This window comes from Anarrhichthys ocellatus, unplaced genomic scaffold (genome assembly GCF_004355925.1).
Source record: "Anarrhichthys ocellatus isolate YVR2014 unplaced genomic scaffold, GSC_Weel_1.0 scaffold10, whole genome shotgun sequence".
NCBI classification, from domain to species: domain Eukaryota; kingdom Metazoa; phylum Chordata; class Actinopteri; order Perciformes; family Anarhichadidae; genus Anarrhichthys; species Anarrhichthys ocellatus.
In genome coordinates, this window is record NW_022280040.1 from 1,071,944 (window position 1) to 1,090,550 (window position 18,607).

Genomic DNA, 18,607 nt, shown 5'->3' on the forward strand with positions numbered 1-18,607 from the left:
GTGTGTGTGTGTGTGTGTGTGTGTGTGTGTGTGTGTGTGTGTGTGTGCGTGTGTGCGTGCATGTGCTCCTGACACTGATCCGCCCAATAAACTCACTGTCCGTGACTAAGAGTACGCTCGCAGCAAGACAGACACAATTGCCTGTTAAGTCAGTGTTGCTTTTATTGGGCCTCCCTGAACAATGCCTTGATGTGTGTCACGGTTCAAACCAACATGAAGACACGCCAAGATTATTTTAATGAATTAAGGTGCCCTCCTTTTTTCGCTGTGGGGACATTTTCTGATTGGCGATCAGTGCACACCTTTTGCACCTTCCAAATATGTTTCATTTTGCCACATCTTCTGTGTATCTCAATTTATCTCTACATTTTATTTGTTAGAGCAGGGTGAAATACTGTTTTTAAATCATTTTTAGGGCTTGTTTTAACTTGAAAAGTGATTTAGATTCCTTAATTTAACTTCTGCCAGTCACCACGAAAGCCTGTTCCCTGGAGGAATTGTGATGAAAGAGTTGAGCTGTTTAACTGTTTAATTCAATTCCAACATGAAGGAGAACAGTAAACCTCCTCACATGGATAGCACCGAATGCTTCAGCCTTTTTAGTCCAGTGCTCCAAGTAGGATAAAACAACGCTCTAAAACTCAATCCTATTTGACTCTGTCTGAGCAGAGGTCTCTGAACTTTTCAGAACAAAAATGAGTAATTTAATCTGTTATCATGGAGCTGGGACTCATTAAAATATATTGCTTCTTTTGTCCAGTGGGGACCTGCCAAAAACAGACCCATGACCCAGTTTTGGTCTAAACTCGTAGTTGAGGCCAACTGTTTTCAATGGACTCTTAAAGAGCAGCAGCAGGCATTCATATATATATATATATATATATATATATATATATATATATATATATATTCTATTTGGGGGAATCTATTGTCACAGTAAATAAAAGCAGGAAGAAAATGACTGATGGATTCAAATTCTCACGTCTTACGGTCTGAGTCCGTTTGGGTCAGCTGGTCGATGAATGTCACTCACTGCCATGTCAGGGTCACTATAGAGCAAATAAAGCGCTGCCTTGGAAAGTCTATAATAACCATTGTGCTGTTTATTTGTTATGACACACACACACACACACACACACACAGCACCTGTACGTGCAGGGTATATTCAGGCTTAGTCACACAGACAAACACACACACATTAAGAACTCATGTGAGCTTAAATCCTTCTCTGCTCCGAAAGTTGCCTTTTGAGATCAGTTTGGTAAGACAGCAAGTGTGTGTAGTGTGAGCCAGTCTGAGGTATGTGTGTGTACATACTGTATTTCCATATAGTGTGTGTATGTGTGTGTGTGGTTGTGCGGTTGTGTAGCTATCATCATTACCCTCGTCAATACCCACATGTCCAGGTATTGATCACTCGATCGATGAGCGATGAGGGATCTCAGGCTGCAGAGAGAAGTGCGGATCTGTTTAGACTTTAACTGAGACCACACAGTGAGATCAGCTCAAGTTCAGCTAAAGATCTCCTCCAGGGCAAGATTATTGGCTCTTAGACGGCTTTACAGGCAGCAACAAATGCACATCTGATTACAGTATATCAAATAAAAATGCATATTATTGTTTTGTGTGTTTCTTTTACATCTATTTATTTGTTTCACCTCTGGGCAGAGATACTTGAGCACATTACTAAGCATAAGATGCAATGTTGGTAAGCTAGAGGCTTTAATCTCCCTCTACTGTACAGGCGTACTGATCAAAAGTTCGTTGCAGATGAAAGTGTAAATTATAAATCAGAGTTGTATGCATTCATTAAAAACTCATGTTTATCTTGATCATGAGCTTAGTTTGTATTTTGTTTTTCTATAAAATCATCTTTATGGATCACAAGTCTGCGGTCAGAGACAGTAATTTAGACTTGTACTCTTTTTGACTAACAAACTAAGGTTTATTAGATAATATCATTTATTATATCAAGGGATCAATAGATGAAATAACAAAATGTATATCTTAAAGCATTGTTCTTTGTTGACCACAATGACAAATCACATGGTGAGGTAACGATAGTGTATTTCCATTTAGAAGTATCGCATTAGAAAAGCTGTACGGAAACATCACTTGAGATTGATTTACCTTTTATTGAAAAAGGGTTCATGCGAATTAGTTATAAAATCAGTTCTGACATAGCGACCACTTAACTCACATGACTGACTGGCTGTATCTGCCGTCGGCATCCTCCCGGATATTCCCATAACGGGTTGAAGCTCATGTGAAAGAACAATTAAAGCTTGCCTAATTCAAACTGAACACCTCTCTCCATTTTTCTATCGTAGATGGGTTCGATGGCCAAGGCGACGTGTTCTGTTTCCGGTTGGAAACCTTGTTTCCTCCAAACCAGCTGATGGAAAAAACGCCTAATTCACATTAGTTTTGAGACATTTCAAATGTTTTCTTAAAATTGGCCTGACAATTTATTGGAAACACGGTTAACGGCTTTCATGTCACTTCGCGCTCTTTGATCTAACACACATGCTATATTCAATATATTTACAAAGGGTACATTTTCTTTATTTGTGGGTCACCCTGGATTGAAGAAGTCATGCTTATTTTAACCCAGAGGTTCTTCATCTTTCTCAGCCCGTGCCAGATTTAGAAGTTTAGTCTCTCACCCGGAGAAGCGGGCTCATTAACACATATTACTACCTTTACCATGTGGAAACTGACCAGCAGCAGGACCACGGCCCTTTTAAACCCCAGAGCCGGAGTTCATGGGGCCGATAGATACAGTATGTTCATTATGTTAAGTAAGCAGGGAAACGGTCTGATTCTTGTTCAGAACTGCTTCCCTCGAAGCTTGATAATGTAAGCTGTGAGCATGTTTGTACTGTGCGTTTTCTACTGCATCTCTCTTTGTGCCTGTACAAGCCAGCAACTTGTAAAACGCAAAGAAACTTTTTCAATAACTCATTAAATAAATGAAAGTTGTTGTCATACTGTTGTTTATCAGATGACCATAGTTTTACATTTCAGGCCTTTAATAAACAACCAATAATTAATGAGAAAGTAGAATCGGTTTGAATCGTGCAAAGGTGAGAGCCTTGACAACAAAATAAGATTATAACAGCAGCAGGTGTGAGAACAGGAGGAGGGTGTGAAGGGAGACGGCTCTCTGAAAATAGTCTAAAGCAAATCTGTGCTTCTAGTTTTGGTTGGCTATTAAAAGTGAATTTGTGTATTTGTTCTCTTTTACCACTGATGTTATAATGTGCAATGATAGATTTTACATTCATACAAGACTTAATCCAGTTTAAATCCAAACATATTGACGTATGCATGATTACTTTTTACTCCGAATAACCCTGATATTCAGCAGATTTTATTCAGTGTGCTGTGGCAAATGCATTGAAGACAAACCGTGCAAGCAAACCAGAGTTGTGCTTTTTCTGAACAGTTTATACAGAATTATGTGATGTGTGAATGTTAACATCACATCATAGAGTACATTTCCATGACAGCATTGTAGCATAATGTGTGTCAACATAGTCAAGTTTGTCTGAGCATAAAAAAAGGCCTGCAGGCCTCTTCTATATTTTCTCCCTCTCCAGCTTTCAACTTCTTACCCCCCTCTTCCTCTTCAACATCACTCACCCTTCTCCCTCCTCCACCCCCGCCCAGGCCCCACCTCCTCCATCCCCCGAGGGTGTCCTGAGACCCTTCATTACTGTCGCCATGGTAACACCTCAACCATTTGACAGTGGTCCCGGACACTCCTCCCCAACCACCCATCTTCATCTCCTGACTCCTTCTGTCCTTGGCTTCTTCCCCTCCTTTCTCTTCAGCCCCCCTCTCCCCCCGCCCCTCCCAAACTCCCTCCTGCTCCTCTCAAAACATGGCTTCCGGACAAAAATCACCAAATCACAGCGGCAAGTGGGGCATATGATGATGGGACGACCCCCTGAGGCTTTCCTCTTTCCCCAACCACTCCTTAAATGGCTGGAGCAATCATAACGTCCTAACACTTTGAAGTCAAGTCCCAATTCCACTCTTTTTTTACTTTCTCTGTCTGTCTGCCTGTCTGTTGGTCTCCCTTTTTCTTCCACGCTTTCCTGAGTCAAATTGGCAGACATGTGGGCCTCTATTGCCATGACAGAGGGATGTCGTGCCGACTATTTCTGAGCCAAATCAGTCGGCATCCAATTAAACATGGGAATATTGATCTCATGCCTCATTTCTGAGGATTAGTCGTCCCTTTGAAACATGCTCTGTTTGAAACATGGCCATGATGAAAAACACACGTAGACACATGCGCGCGCACACACAAACACACACACACATAATATACATGCTGAGAGACATGAGCGCTGTTGGCTGTCAGCCCTCCAGGTGTGACATGCTGATCGCATGTCTTTACGGCTCGCCTTCACGTTGGCGACAGTTGATGATGTCAACGGGCGATCTAAGGCCACCCCTGTTGCTGCGATGCCAAGCTCATGCTCACACACACACACACACACACACACACACACACATACTGTAGGTATATGTACACACAAACACACACACACACACACACACTCTGGGTCAGATCAGTTCTCCCTGGCCACCTCTGTGCTCTGTAGCAATGTTTTAATCATGATCGGGTTTGTTTGTAATTATAAACACTCTGAGATGCCCATATCAAAGAGCTTCATAGAATTCGGGCCTATGGGTATCCTTGGTTGCTTTTGAAAATTGCACACTGCCTCTACACACACACACACACACTAGCAAACACACACTTCAAAAGCAGACTCTTCTTTTTGAGCCGTCTGCGCGGTGTTTGCATATATACCTTGAAGGCCTTTTGCCCAGAGCCACAAGGTCAACACAAGTTCTTTGTGCGTGTCGTGTCGAGCTGTCCCCTGGGCTCATCTGCTTCAGAGGCCAGGCCTCACTTCTTTACACCGCAGACGCCCCATCCTTCAAAGTCAACCCCCAACATCTGAGAGAAACACCACTTTGAGAGTTACAAACGGCAGAAATTAATACAAAAAATGTAATTCAAACAAAAACAGGGTTCCATTATTTGAATGGAAATTTTGCAATTTATAGGTTAAGTGACGTTTCGCAGTGATTCCTTGAAGTGGAACCTTATTACCAGCCAACATAATCTTTAATCCTTCTGTTTACAGCCCTGGCTGCCTAAGAGATGGAGGAGCACTACAATAACGTCCACTATGATAACAACGATATTCTGTCATTATCAAACTCATCAGCTGAATGCAAAACTAAATCTATCATCTTCATGTTAACATGCAGTTATTTAATCTTCAATCCAAATAAGTAAAATTGTATATGTTTATGCTTCTAATGCACCAAGCCAAAGGTTACACTTGAATCAAGGCCAATGAAACCAAATGCATCTTCAAATGTAGTGGTACGTTGTCTTATATTGGTATTTTTTTGCCTGTATTGTATTCATATCGGGTGGTTTCTCGTTAGGTTTAGTTCCATTCATTATCACAAAGGCTGTGACGTTGAGAGAGATGTACTGAACTTTATTTTTTTCAAGAGAAATTGTAAAAAAAAAAAAAGAAAAAACGATTGATTGCAATAATCCAAAAAAAAAGGGTACATGTTGAAATAGATGAATAAAATAGATAAATGAGAACACTTTATAAAACCAGGCTGCTGTCGGCCATTTTATCAAAGGTTCGGTGAAGATGTTATTGACATCAAAAGGATTATATGTGTGTGTGTGTGTTTGGATTATGCAACACAGGGCTGATCACAGGTGAGTTATAATGAGTGTGTGGGATGCAGCTTGTGGCAGTTCAAAAGCAATGAGATTATTGACTGTTGTGTAACCTGAGCAAGAGCTTTAGTGCTTCTTGTGCTGAGGGAAGTTGTTTACTTATTTAATGATTAGTTTGATTATTATACTTCTGTGAATAGAAAACAGGGCTTCCTATTGAAGGGACCCCCCGAGATATGAACTGCGAGACCGCTGAATTGAAATAAAAGATTTTGCGAGGCCCCTGGTTCAAGTTGAAGACCCGCACCTAACTTCAGCATGAATTATAAAACCGGTGTCTTTGAAAATGACCTTGTACTTTCACTTTGCTTTTTTTTTCCCACTTTCTGTAAAGACCATGAAATGAAAGCAATATGTGTTGTTGTCGGGGCAAAGAAGTGCATGGTGTCTCCAGAGTCATTTCCATTCACAGATAAACACACGGCAGCAATGGTAAACAAGATTCACGGGGAAAGAGTGAGACACATTTGATAGTCATAAAGGATTTTTTCCCCTCAACGAGCACAGATCAAATAAACTCGCTGTGTCTGAGGTGCCGCGTAGCCTCAAGCAGTGAAGCATAAATTTAGAACAAATCGTGTTTCTCTTACAGGGGTATTACTTTAATTTCTATGCTTGGGTAAAAAAGAGAAATGTGTGTGGGGGGGGGGGCAAATTATGAAAATATAAATACAAAAGACAAAGGACTGTGATGTCTTCCATCTAACCTTCCTATCCATCACTAAATGTATGCGGGATTGTAGTTCACGTTGTCACCTCATATAGTACCACCTGACCCTGCAGCTCCCTTCTAAAATCAGTTTTGTTTCATAATGAAAAAGCAATTTTCCTTGGATTTATAATCTTCAGTAATAGTCAACCATCATTTTTAATCTTTAGATGCATTTTAAATCCAAGCTGTAATGTCTTAACTCTCTGCCAAGGTCAAATATCTTAGCAAATAAGGCTTAAGCTTTGTTTTATATGAAAGAATTACATGATTAATACCAAAGAATTAATCACGCACTCTTCAGATCTTCCAGATTGGGTTTGTGCTAAGGATTATGCTGTCCTACTTTTTCCACATGGCATAAATTGACATGGAGGTTTGTTTAGCAAAGTACTGCTAAATACTCTCTTTGAACTCCTCAGTTGCACAGAGAGCCTTGATTGCAGGCTGCAGTCTTTAGTGATATAATGCTTAGCAATGTTTAGCAATTCATTTACAGTCATACATCCATTATCTGTACTTATTCTATTCAGGGTGGGGTTAACATAGAAGAACGACTCTTACAACTGCGATTCACGCTAACATTCAACCTAAGGGAAATGTAGAGTCAGCAATTAACCTAAGCCGCATGTCTGTGGATTTAAGCAGCCGGAGAACCCGGAGAAAACCCACTCTGACATGGGTAGAACATGCAACTCCCCACAGAAGGGCCGGCATGTGGGTTTGAACCCAGATAACACTATTGTTGAGGAACAGATCCATAATAAAAAAAAAAAATACATTGAATTAAATTAAGCGAAAAATTTTTGATATATAAATTTCCCTGAGGAGCACAGACAAGTCCTGCTGCAGGAGTTATTAAAAAGAAAACCCTTTTTTACCTTAAAGGTAAAATGGAACTATAAGACACAGGACTCATGCATTGACAAGAAAACAAATCCCGTCCTTCTGACCATCAATGTGACTTTTAAAAGGAAATAACCACTGAACTCATCATGTAACTCAGTCCACTATGTCAGTGTTGTTCTCTTGGGATTACAGCTTTGTGAAAGAGCTGTTGCTGGTCACAAACACATCCAAGACTACAGCGTTTTAGATTTTGTCCTGTTCTGTGATGCCAGTATAGAAGAAACTTTCGCAGCCGTTCCCTCTGCAGAATCAGTCATCATCTGATTCTCCAAATCCAAATCATCAGCTGCCACCTCGTGTTTCTGTATTTACGACCACCCAGCAGGCCGTCTCTTATTAATGCACACTTTTATAAACTGGACAGCATTTTCACTCCTCAACCCGCCCTCCCCTACGTCCAAACAAACCATGATTTATAATTCACATGATTTATGATCTATCAGAGTGCAGAAGTACCGCCGTCTACACAGCCGTTCGTTTATACATGCACCCACTACAGATAAAGTAAAACTAGATGTAGATGCATGGGATGATTTCATTCAAAACCTGCTCATGTGTTTATTATGCACAATAAATCTAAAACCACTTGGAGTGTCACGGCAATCTGTTGCCTCTGCTGCACTTTTATTGCCGGGCAAAATGATAAGTTGCTTTGTAAATTGAAGGGATAGCGACACATGCATATTAATGGGAGATTTTGGATGTTCATACATTTTTTGACCAATGCAAAATGAATAATTGTTGGATGTTTCGTGGCAAAACTTCACGGTCAGGCTATGGATACTTAACTTTTATGGTCAGAAAAAGACATATATTTGAATCAATTTATAACAGCCAGGCTTGATGTTTATGCATCCGTGACATATGATATCAGTCCTCTCATATGTGTATCTGTGTAACATTACTTTTTCCCGAACACATAAAAAGGCTACTTGCTTTTTAAAACGCTTTGATCAAGTATATCCTTTATTTTATTTTTACATTTTTATGAAACATCTGAAATGAGTTCTACGAAGTTGTGACGGTGTGAGTGCATGTTATTATCATATGAAAGGTTATATTTGACCCTCCCGAGTCAGTTGCATTTAGCATCCGTTTTGAGTCTCTCTCCCCTTTTGTTCTGGATTACCTTGGATATCACCTGGCTGCGACTGTGAGTATAATGAATCCTGATGTCTCTATACGTGCCGGGTATTACACAATAAAAATGTTTCAGTGAAACTCACTATGTGGGGTAATTGCTGCTGTTTAAAAATGCATCAGGTTCTGCGTGGCGGCGTAGACACGTGCACAGGCGCACACCAGCGTGTACACACAGACACACAGTTGCGTGCCCGGCGCTTTCTGATCTGACCCGTCAAAACTCATTAAGGCTTCAAACATATTTCCAACTGACACCCGAAGTCTCCATTAGAAAACCGCCAATTACCGCTGAAAGATATCCCCCCACCTGCCTGCCGCATTTGCATATGATTGGAGCGATCAGTTAAAATGAGAGCATTTTGGCGCTGCTCAAAAATTCACAGTACGCCGCCAGATCAAGGGGGGGGGGGGAGGCATGGTAATGTGAAGTCAGCGCTTTAACGGCAGGTTTAAAAGTTGCTTGGACTGCGGGGGTGAGAGTGGGGTTATGTCCTCAAAATCATGGTTGTAGATATAACTTGTTCTCAGCATTGGACTGTTTTGCCAGCGCGGAGTGGATCTAAACATCTCTCATTTAAATACATTTGAATGCAGGGACGAGAAATAATAGGCACTGAACATGTAGCTCTGTTGTTGTGGGAGTAAAGAGTGCAAGCTGTGCAGTTTTCGTGCAATTATGAATGTTATAATGGCAAAGTTATACTCAGATTATTATTTTTTTGCCATGGTTTAACATGTGTTTTTTATGCATGTGTGTGTGTGAACAGAGAGAGAGTGGGAGAGAGAGAGAGAGAGAGATTTTGGGTCTTTGCATCAACGTTTTCAAGAAAAACAGCACTTATACCCATTACAATCAAGATCATTCATGTTCAACCCGTCCTTTCTGTGTCCCTGTCTCTCTCTCTCCTCTGTATTCTTTTGTCTCTGTCTGTCAGTCTGATTGTCTGACCATTACTGCCTTGATAAAGTTGTCTGGAGATGAGAAGTCAAGTCTTCAATCAGTGCAGAAGTAGGCCAATAGATGTGAATCCAAGCATATGTCAATCAGAGACATAATCATCAAGCCTCTGGCTGAGGTGGGAACTGTAACAGTGGACCCTATGGCTGCACACACACACATACACACACACACTCACACACACACACACACACATGCACCCATTCATGTATACGTATGTATTCACACACAGTTGGAGTCAGTTAAGGTCAGTCAGATTGATATGTGATGATAGATTTCTGATTACTTGTGTTTGTGTTTTTACATGGTACACAGATTGTTTCTATACAGCAAGTCATTGTTGCAACTATAGAGTGAAGTCACATTTGACGGCTACAGCTTTTTTTATTGGAATATAATATGTAGGCCTGTGAGTAGACTAGCATGCAGCAGTGAATGAAAGGTACCGGCCAAAGAACACAGTGTACATTACCCCAGCTGAGTCCTGCTGCTGCTGCACACATTAAGCTTTTTGGGGAAAAGTTTCAAGAGTATATGTCATATTTTTTGAAATGGCAGATATGAATGGTGACAATTTCTTGAAAGAAAAAAAAAAAGCCAGCGTGATTTCTGGCCACTGTGCCGGCAGCTGCCATGTGTCGGGTCAAAGTGTCCCTGAGCAAGACTCTGAAAGCTCAAATGTACCTGCTCACTCACTGTGATTCACTAACACTGTCGACCAACTGTCCAGAACACAAAGAGGGAAATGTGTCTATCGTCTTTGGCTTACATTTAACTTTATTGAAGAAAAGATAACACTTGTGATGATGACGTCAATGTAGATTCAGGAGCTGCTCCGCTGACAGATCTATATCCACCTACAGTAATTGACAAAAGTCCATATGGGTATCATGCTGTGCAGCCCGAGCTCAGATTGCGTGCGATGAGGTTGTCAGACTTCACTAAATGTGAGAAAATTAAAATGTAAATATAATAGGTTGAGAAAATCTGAATTGGGTTTTTACCCTCCTGTTGAAAAAAGATGGTGATGACATTGATTGTAAGGTGTGACACGTTTTCTTTATACACAACAGACAGTAAAGACCGGGCTGATGGTAGGACGATCATTATCACCATAATCATCATTGGTATAATCAGTACTGTTTTCACTGGGAGATTGCTTTGAGCCTCCTATTGGTTGTACAGAGTGTGATAGGGAGATGGAGGGACACACACACACACATGTGAGCACATGTGAGCACACAGATAAACCCGGCGGCTCTAAACGAGGCTCTTCATTGTTTCCCATGTGATTAAAACCGAGTGCCGTTGAGTCTCTTATATTGTCATCAGCCTGCTTTTGTGATGTGTGCTGTGTGTGTGTGTGTGTGTGTGTGTTTGCTCTCCCTGCAGTGGCCCTGCTCTAAATGAATGTCAGCTTGTCTTAGTCCAAGCATGGGCCCCTATACGGCCGATCGATACTTCATTAGGCCTGGATTGTCTTGTGTCCATGCAACCTTGAAGCTGTTCCTTAATTACCCCAGCATTAAGGCCCTGGACGGTGCTACAGACCACGCTACACTGAGGATGGCCAGACCCAACAAAGCAACCCCCCACCCCCCCACCCTCCTACCCCTCCCACACCCCCTGCCTCCCTCCTGATACAAAAATGAACATAGATATTCATACCCATATATGCACACACAGATACTGTATAGGAATAGCCGATCTACACATACACCCAAGTCTACACACATTTATGCATGCATGTATGCGCGTTCTTTTTCTCTGCATCTCTCTCTCTCTCTTTCATACACACACAGATACATAGCACCTTGAGGCTACAGTGGAAGGAGGGGTTTGATGGGCCAAGGAGGGGAACAAGGGGGAAAGACGGGTGAGGGAGGGAGGGAGGGAGGGCACGGTGTACCGTAGGAGAGAGAGGGTGAATTGAAGGCAATGAGGGAGACAATCAGCAGGAGAAAAAGGAGTATGAGTGAATTTTCTTAATAATCACTGCAAATGATGTTACACTGGAGTGTGTGATCCGTTCAAAAAGCTTCTTTTTTCAGATTTTCGGGTCAGTTGCCACATGTCACATTTTTTTTAATTTAAAAATAAAATGCTGGAATGTCACCAGGCTTGGCATTTTGACCATGCATTTGTGTGTCTGTATTTATGTGAAGTGTGGGTGTGTGCTTCCGTCTATGAATGCGCTTTACTCTGAATGCCACTGAAGATGAGGAGGGAAAAGATACGGAGATAAGGATGGGAAAACAAAACCTATAAATAAATATCATTCCTCGTGCGCTGAGTCACAAATGGGTTAAATCTTTACGAAGTTAGAACTACTGTACTGCTGTTAATGCTAGTAGATGGAAAACTGAGGTAAGGTTGGGGGGAGACAGGCAGAGTGGGGGTGCAGGAGAGGGAGGATGAAGAAAGATGAGGTAGAATGTGTTCAAATAGATCATTACAATGAAAAGGGAAAGGAAGGGAGAGACAGGCAGACAACGAACGAGGTAAAAGAGGAGGAAGTTTAGGAGTGGGGGGGGGGGTGATATGGGGTGAGCTTTGGAAGAGAAGGCAGATGGGTGGGAGGAGGAGGGGAGGGGTGCAGTCAAATGGCACTCATGACAAATGACGTCCCCTGTCTCCCAGTCCCCTCTCCTCAGCACCATGATTTGTCATCTCCACTTCTGACATTTTTCATCGCACTATCAAATCACCCTGACAGAATGATATTTTCTAATTCTCCCAGCCTTGGAGCACGCCAGAAATAATGGCCTCCGCATGCTATGCACACTCCTTCTCTGTTTCACTACCTCTCTTATTTTCCCCTCCTCTGTCTCGCGTAAACATCCGGTGATTCTTTAATAATGAATATGCAGCACAGCAGATCTATTGTATATAGGCAGGACTTGACTGGAAGCAATCTGCTTCTCGGAGTCATTTAAGCGGTCTCATTTAAGAGGTGGCACATGTAACTGTCATCTCCAAAAAGGCGTGCCGCTACGTTTTTGGATTTGTTGTTTTGCACGTGAGATGGAACCATGAATATAAAAAGACTACTTCTTTTTCTCCCTTAGAAAAAAAGAAGAAGAAGTTAGCATTTTCTCTTAAACCAAGAAAATATTACACTGCACTGTGACGACTGTGTATTACATTGACTTATTCCTGCAACCAGGTTCAACTTTTACTCTATATTTTCATAGTTGCATTGAATAAGTTGAAAGTGCTTTGTGGTTTCAGTAGTTTTTGTAGTGGACATAGTGAGCATCACCACAGTAATCCTTTGCCAAGAGAACTTAGACGAGACCTGCTGAGCCTTTGATTTTCTAGCATATCAGCCTCCATTGTTTGATTGAATATTAATAAGGACAATGGCATATCTGCCATGACCCACCTTTCCCATAATCCAGGTCACGGCACTGCAAATGAGTTTAAGGCTAATTCCATCTCAGCAGGAGATCACTATCACTGTAGCCTGAAGGCATACAAAGAAATAGGGATCTCTTTAACTCCGAGCGTGACTGCTGTCTGTGGATCCTTTTGATAACAAAACAATGTTTACGACTTAGCAACATGCAGATCTGCCTACAGCTTAAATGCTGTTTTTTGAGCAGAATGGGAACAATAAAAAGTTAAGGATATTAAAACAGTATCATTTAACAAAAAATGTAACTATTTTGGCAATAATATTCCTCTGTGGCATTTACAAACTTCCCAACTTATAAAACTGTAAAAAAAGCAACAACCTCGCAACCACTTATTTTCTCAATCAGACACATTATTTTACTCATTATCTTTCATATCATTTACATTGTCTTTTTATATCAACTTAGCAACTAAGCTCTTTAATATAAATGCTAATGAATTTCAGTGTGTGGCTTCAAAACATATGGGATGGATTCAAAGGCAATTTAGAAAAATGTTTGAGCATTTATGTAATAAAAAATAGGGGGTAATTCCCCTGAGAGATCTATTTAGTAACCGTGTGTGTGTGACTGTAAGGTGGTTTGGATAAAAACACACTCCACATGCTATTTACAAATACACAGCATAAGAAATGTGCCTTCGATCAAAGCATCTCCACCGTGATTCACCATGAGTGTGTGTGTGTGTGACACAATGTGACCTGTGTTTGTTTGTAAATTATTTAAATGTATTGTTGATATAGTTTGATTGTCTTAGTCAGTGATTGGCTGTGTGTGTTTGTGTCTCTGTGCTTATGTTAAGGTGACTCCTCCCGCATCAGTGTGTCGGTGTGTGCGTGCATGTACGTGTAAGTGTGTCTCTGCACCAGCTCTACAACGTCTGGGGTAATTATGCATTATCCAACGAGGGATCAGTGTCTTGCTCTAAGCAGCACCCGGGTGTTGTTGTTTCATGTAATAAATGTCATGTATGCATGGCTTCACATGCGCTTCGTTAGCAGTTTAACGCTAACCGTTAAGCATGACCAGTGCCTCCCAGCTATGAGCCAACATCTGCTAATGACACCGGCATTTAGCTCAAATCATCACGTAGAGAAGGATGTACACTGTTTGTGACGGCTAGACACTTTGAAACGTTGTTCATCATTTGTAGCTGTGAACGGCCAACTGAGACTACACACATTTAAAACACTTAATGATAATGCACAGTAGATATGCTGTGGTTCTCTTTGCACCAATTGTCCAGAAACACATTGTGGTTGTCGCTTATTACCTTTCAGTGAAATTGTACTGCTATGAGTTGATTGTATTATGTTAGCAGCACATATCTGTTGCCACATTAATGATTCCAATGAAGCTGTTATTAAAAATTAAAAAATATATATATCTATCGGAAAATATACCAATTCATATCTCTGTGTGTAAACGTCATGCATCATGAGGGGATGGCAGAGGGCCGAATGAATACAACACAATTCAAACTCATTTACTGTAGTAAACTTCAACCTCTTTTGATCTTCTACTAAGTAGAAGATCAACAAAAAGTTCAGAAAGGATCAAGTAGAATCTACTTGATTCACAGGCGTGTTTTGGTGGCTACTGACTACGGCTAATATTAATAATCCAGAGTATTTTGATCAATAATGAGATGACGATTATTCATCTTGATTATTCATTGATTTAAAGGGACAGTGTGTAACATTTAAGGGGGTTTATTGGCAGATATTTAATATAATATTCATAACTATGTGTTAATCAGTGTATAATCACCCATAACTAAGAATTGTTATGATTTCCTTAGCTTAGAAAAAGCCATTTATATCTTCATAGGGAGCGGGTCGTCTTCCACGGAGTCCGCTATCTTGCACCGCCGTGTTTCTACAGCAGCCCAGAACGGACACTGGCTCCAGCGAGAGCCTTTCGTGTTTCACGTTATCTGAAGGTAAGGATGCGTTCCAAAACCCGGTATTTAACTAAATATTTATACTTATTGAGCTCCTCCAACTACACACACACACACACACACGTATAGACACTAACACAGACACACGTGAAGCGCGAGCAGATTAAATAATTGGAGCACTGCTTTCCCTTCTATGTTGTTCTACATTCCTGCTAATGTACACATCTTTGCATCAAAATAAGACTTCGAATTTAGGTTCTTCTTCACTCGAATTCAGTGCCTTTTACTTTTGCCCATCTGCTCTCTGATGTGTGGATGGCTGTTTAGTAAGCAGATTTGATAAGCAGCGAAGTTTACATGAGCGAGGCACACATTTGAATCGTCTATATAGCAGTCAATTTGGGCTCAGTGGGAAGCCAAAATTGTCATCGCAATTCCAATTCCATTAATTGCAGAGTCTACTACTGAGCAGCCCTGGCTTTGGCCTTCTGCACTTTGCCCATGAGCACTTTGTTGCCAGAGGTCACAGGTTTCCTTGATATAGTTTAACTTGTTTTTTTTTCTTGTTCGTCAACCCTAAGACTGTCCTGTTGTAATACAAAGTACTATGCCAGCAACACGCTGAAACTGAGGGAATATTATAGCAATTCAACTCTGCCCGCTCTGAGATTGGGCCAGTCAAAAGTAATACCAAAGCAGAAGAGATCAGTTTTCTATCATCTGAGAATTCTCTAAAGATGAAATAGGCCTCATAAATGAGTCTCAATGATAACTGATGTATGATAAATGATAGAAAGAAGATAATATAGAAAATTGGGCGAATAGTGTCTGGAGACTGAATCAATTCATTTCGAAGTAGATATCTACTGTGTGCCCTACAATTTTTTTTAAGGTACAGTCTGTGCTTTGCCACAGATTTCACATTAACTCCCTCTTCATCATTTACACACACATTGCCTATATGATCAGGCACATGCATACACATACACTGACATAAGCACACACAGACACACAGACACTTTTTTTCTCAATAAGGAAATGGAAGAAAGGGAGCGAGGGAAATGGTTGTGGTAAAGAGGCCTAGTGGTTATCGGCCTACACATCATAGGTTGAAAGTCTGCTCTCTGATGCGCTCGGGAGCGAATCAAATGGGCACCTGGCTGTTGATCTGCTCTTGAGCAACACACCGGCCGCCTACCTTTTTCTTGTTTTGTAGTTTGCTCTTGGTAAGACCGTCTCGCTGAACCTGAGTGTAAAATGTTGGGGAGTGGGACAAGAGGGGAGTGGGAGATAAGTGGAAGAGAGGGAAGGACAGAGTGTATAGAAAGGAAGGAGGTAAGGGAGAGAAGAGAGGAGAATAGATTGATTTGGCCAGCTAGGAGATGACTGCTGATGAAGGCCTCTCATAGATAGATGGATCCAGCGTCGGGTCCCCGCTCGTATAAGCCCTCGGCCTAATCCGCCTCAAATTTCCCTCTGATTGCTTCTAAATTGCCTTCTCCCATAGTTTCCTGCTGATTTCTCACTGAGAACTGCTTCCCTCCCTGCCTGCCTCTCTGAACAGGGAATAATGTCCAGCGCGCTGAACTGCTTCCTCGGTTCTGACCGAGGAATATGCTAAGAGGGTGTGAGGGTGATGGCTTCCGTGCCCTTGTTGTGTGTGTGTGCGTGTGTGCGTACGTACGCGCACACGCGCGTGTGTGTGTGTGTCCATGAGTGTCCGTCCCCTCATAAAACCAGTCTCAGGTCTTGTCATTAAAATGCATTATCATCCCATTGTGTCAAGAGAGGAGACAAATAGTCTTTCTCTCTGCCTGCTATCTCTCCATTCTAATTCTCTCTTTCATATACTCCCTGACTCCATCTCTTCAGGGGTGTGGAGAGGTGGTGGAGGGGGGTGTCTTTCTTTTCTCTTGTCCCATCTCCTCTCTTTTCATTTCTTGCCTTTCTCTTTCTTTCACTTGCACTGTTTGATCTCCCATTAGTCACTCTTTAACCTCCATCTCTAACTCCATGCTCTCTCTTTCTTTGTCTTTTTCCACTTATCTTTATGCAATCGCTTTAATTCTCTCTGCAGAGTTGTAGAAATGTAATTCAGAAGTATTCATAATGGGGACACTGTTTTCTCTCAGTGGGGTGGGGGCCCCCCACTCAGAACCGCAACCCACTAGTCTGACCCACTCTGAATTTTTGTCATGTGATCTTTTCCTGCTATCATTAACAAAGAGAGAGAGAGAGATGGACAGACAGACATGTGGAAAGACAAAACCGAAGAAACATGCATTCAGAGATGCAGAAAGAAAGGTCAAATAAAGAGGCAAACAAGGTAGGAAGGCGCTTTAGAGAGAATAGAGGGAGAGTGAAGAGGGAGAGAGAACAAAATTGAGAGAGAGAGAGAGAGAGAGAGAGAGAGAGAGAGAGAGAGAGAGAGAGATAGCAGGGAAGGCGTAGAGAAGATTGCATTTTAGAATTACTGGCCAACACCTAACAATTTATGCCCTCATGCAGTGCTTGGCAGCAGCTGGAGCCTGCAAAGCCTGCGGTGAGTGTGTGTGTGTCTGTGTGTGTGTGTGTTTGTGTGTGTGTGAGAGAGAGAGAGAGAGAGAGAGCGAGTGGAATAGAGTAAAGTTAGGCTACAATACTTTATAGTAGCAAAGTGACATTATCAAGGGGCATTAACAGAAAGGTGTTTGGTATCACTGCCTCCGCACACCGATGTGTTTTTATTCAGTAAAACAAGGTTCACGTGATGGCACCAGTGTTCTGCAGAGAGACAAAGCTACGAAAACAGAAGAGCTGTGTTCTATCTAATCGAGTATCTCCTCTCCTCTATCTTATCTTTTGATCCTAAGATGAACCCAACCAGACCTCAACATTTTCACAACACAGTATTGTGACACAGTACACAAACCCTTACTACTGGACTCAAATCTGAAAATGCTGACTTCCTGATTCCAGAAAAGTGTGCAGGTATGTTGTTCCTTTGTATTACAGTTCTTTTCCGTGGTATTTTCACATGGGTTTACAAAGAAACCTAAAAACAACAGTATTATACGTGTAAAATCAGATTTTCTTTTTATGCCAGGAAGTCATCTTCAAATTTGTTTCATTCCTGAAAAGCTGATATACAAGAAAGAGCACTGACTGATAAGCCACATCATGTGAATATTTTTAGTTCTTTTTCTCTAAAAAGTGAGTTCAACACCAGACTGTGGGATCAACTCCACAAGGCCTGGCAGACGAAGAACTCTGCCCGGCCAAAACTGCACAAGCCTGAGAGTCTCAGCGCTAACGCAAACCATTCATAGTGCTGTTTTTTTACGAACAGTTAATCCATGACAACATGAGATTGTAGTTAGAAGAACTTTGATCCAGTTGGAGGCAAATAAGGATGGCGGTTATTTTGTCAGTTTGTTGATGCTTGAAAGGATTAAAATAAAGTGCAATTCTTGTTCTTAAATGACCCCCACATAAAAAGGGTTTAGGAAAAGAGGGGAAACAATATCACTCATAATAATATCTTGTTATACATGTTTATGCACGCACACCGTTAGGCATGCACACCAACACAGGCCTCAGCATCCCCTCATATCATCAGCCTCCTCTGTGCTGGTAGGAAAGACCACAGTGAGCACGGTGAGAAGTGGAGGTTGTGGCGAGGGCCAAAAATTTCAACTACAGGCAGGGAGCTCCAGTCCGAGAATATGAACAGAAAAAGGAAGGTGACATTTGAGAGAGAGAGAGAGAGAGAGAGAGAGAGAGAGAGAGAGAGAGAGAG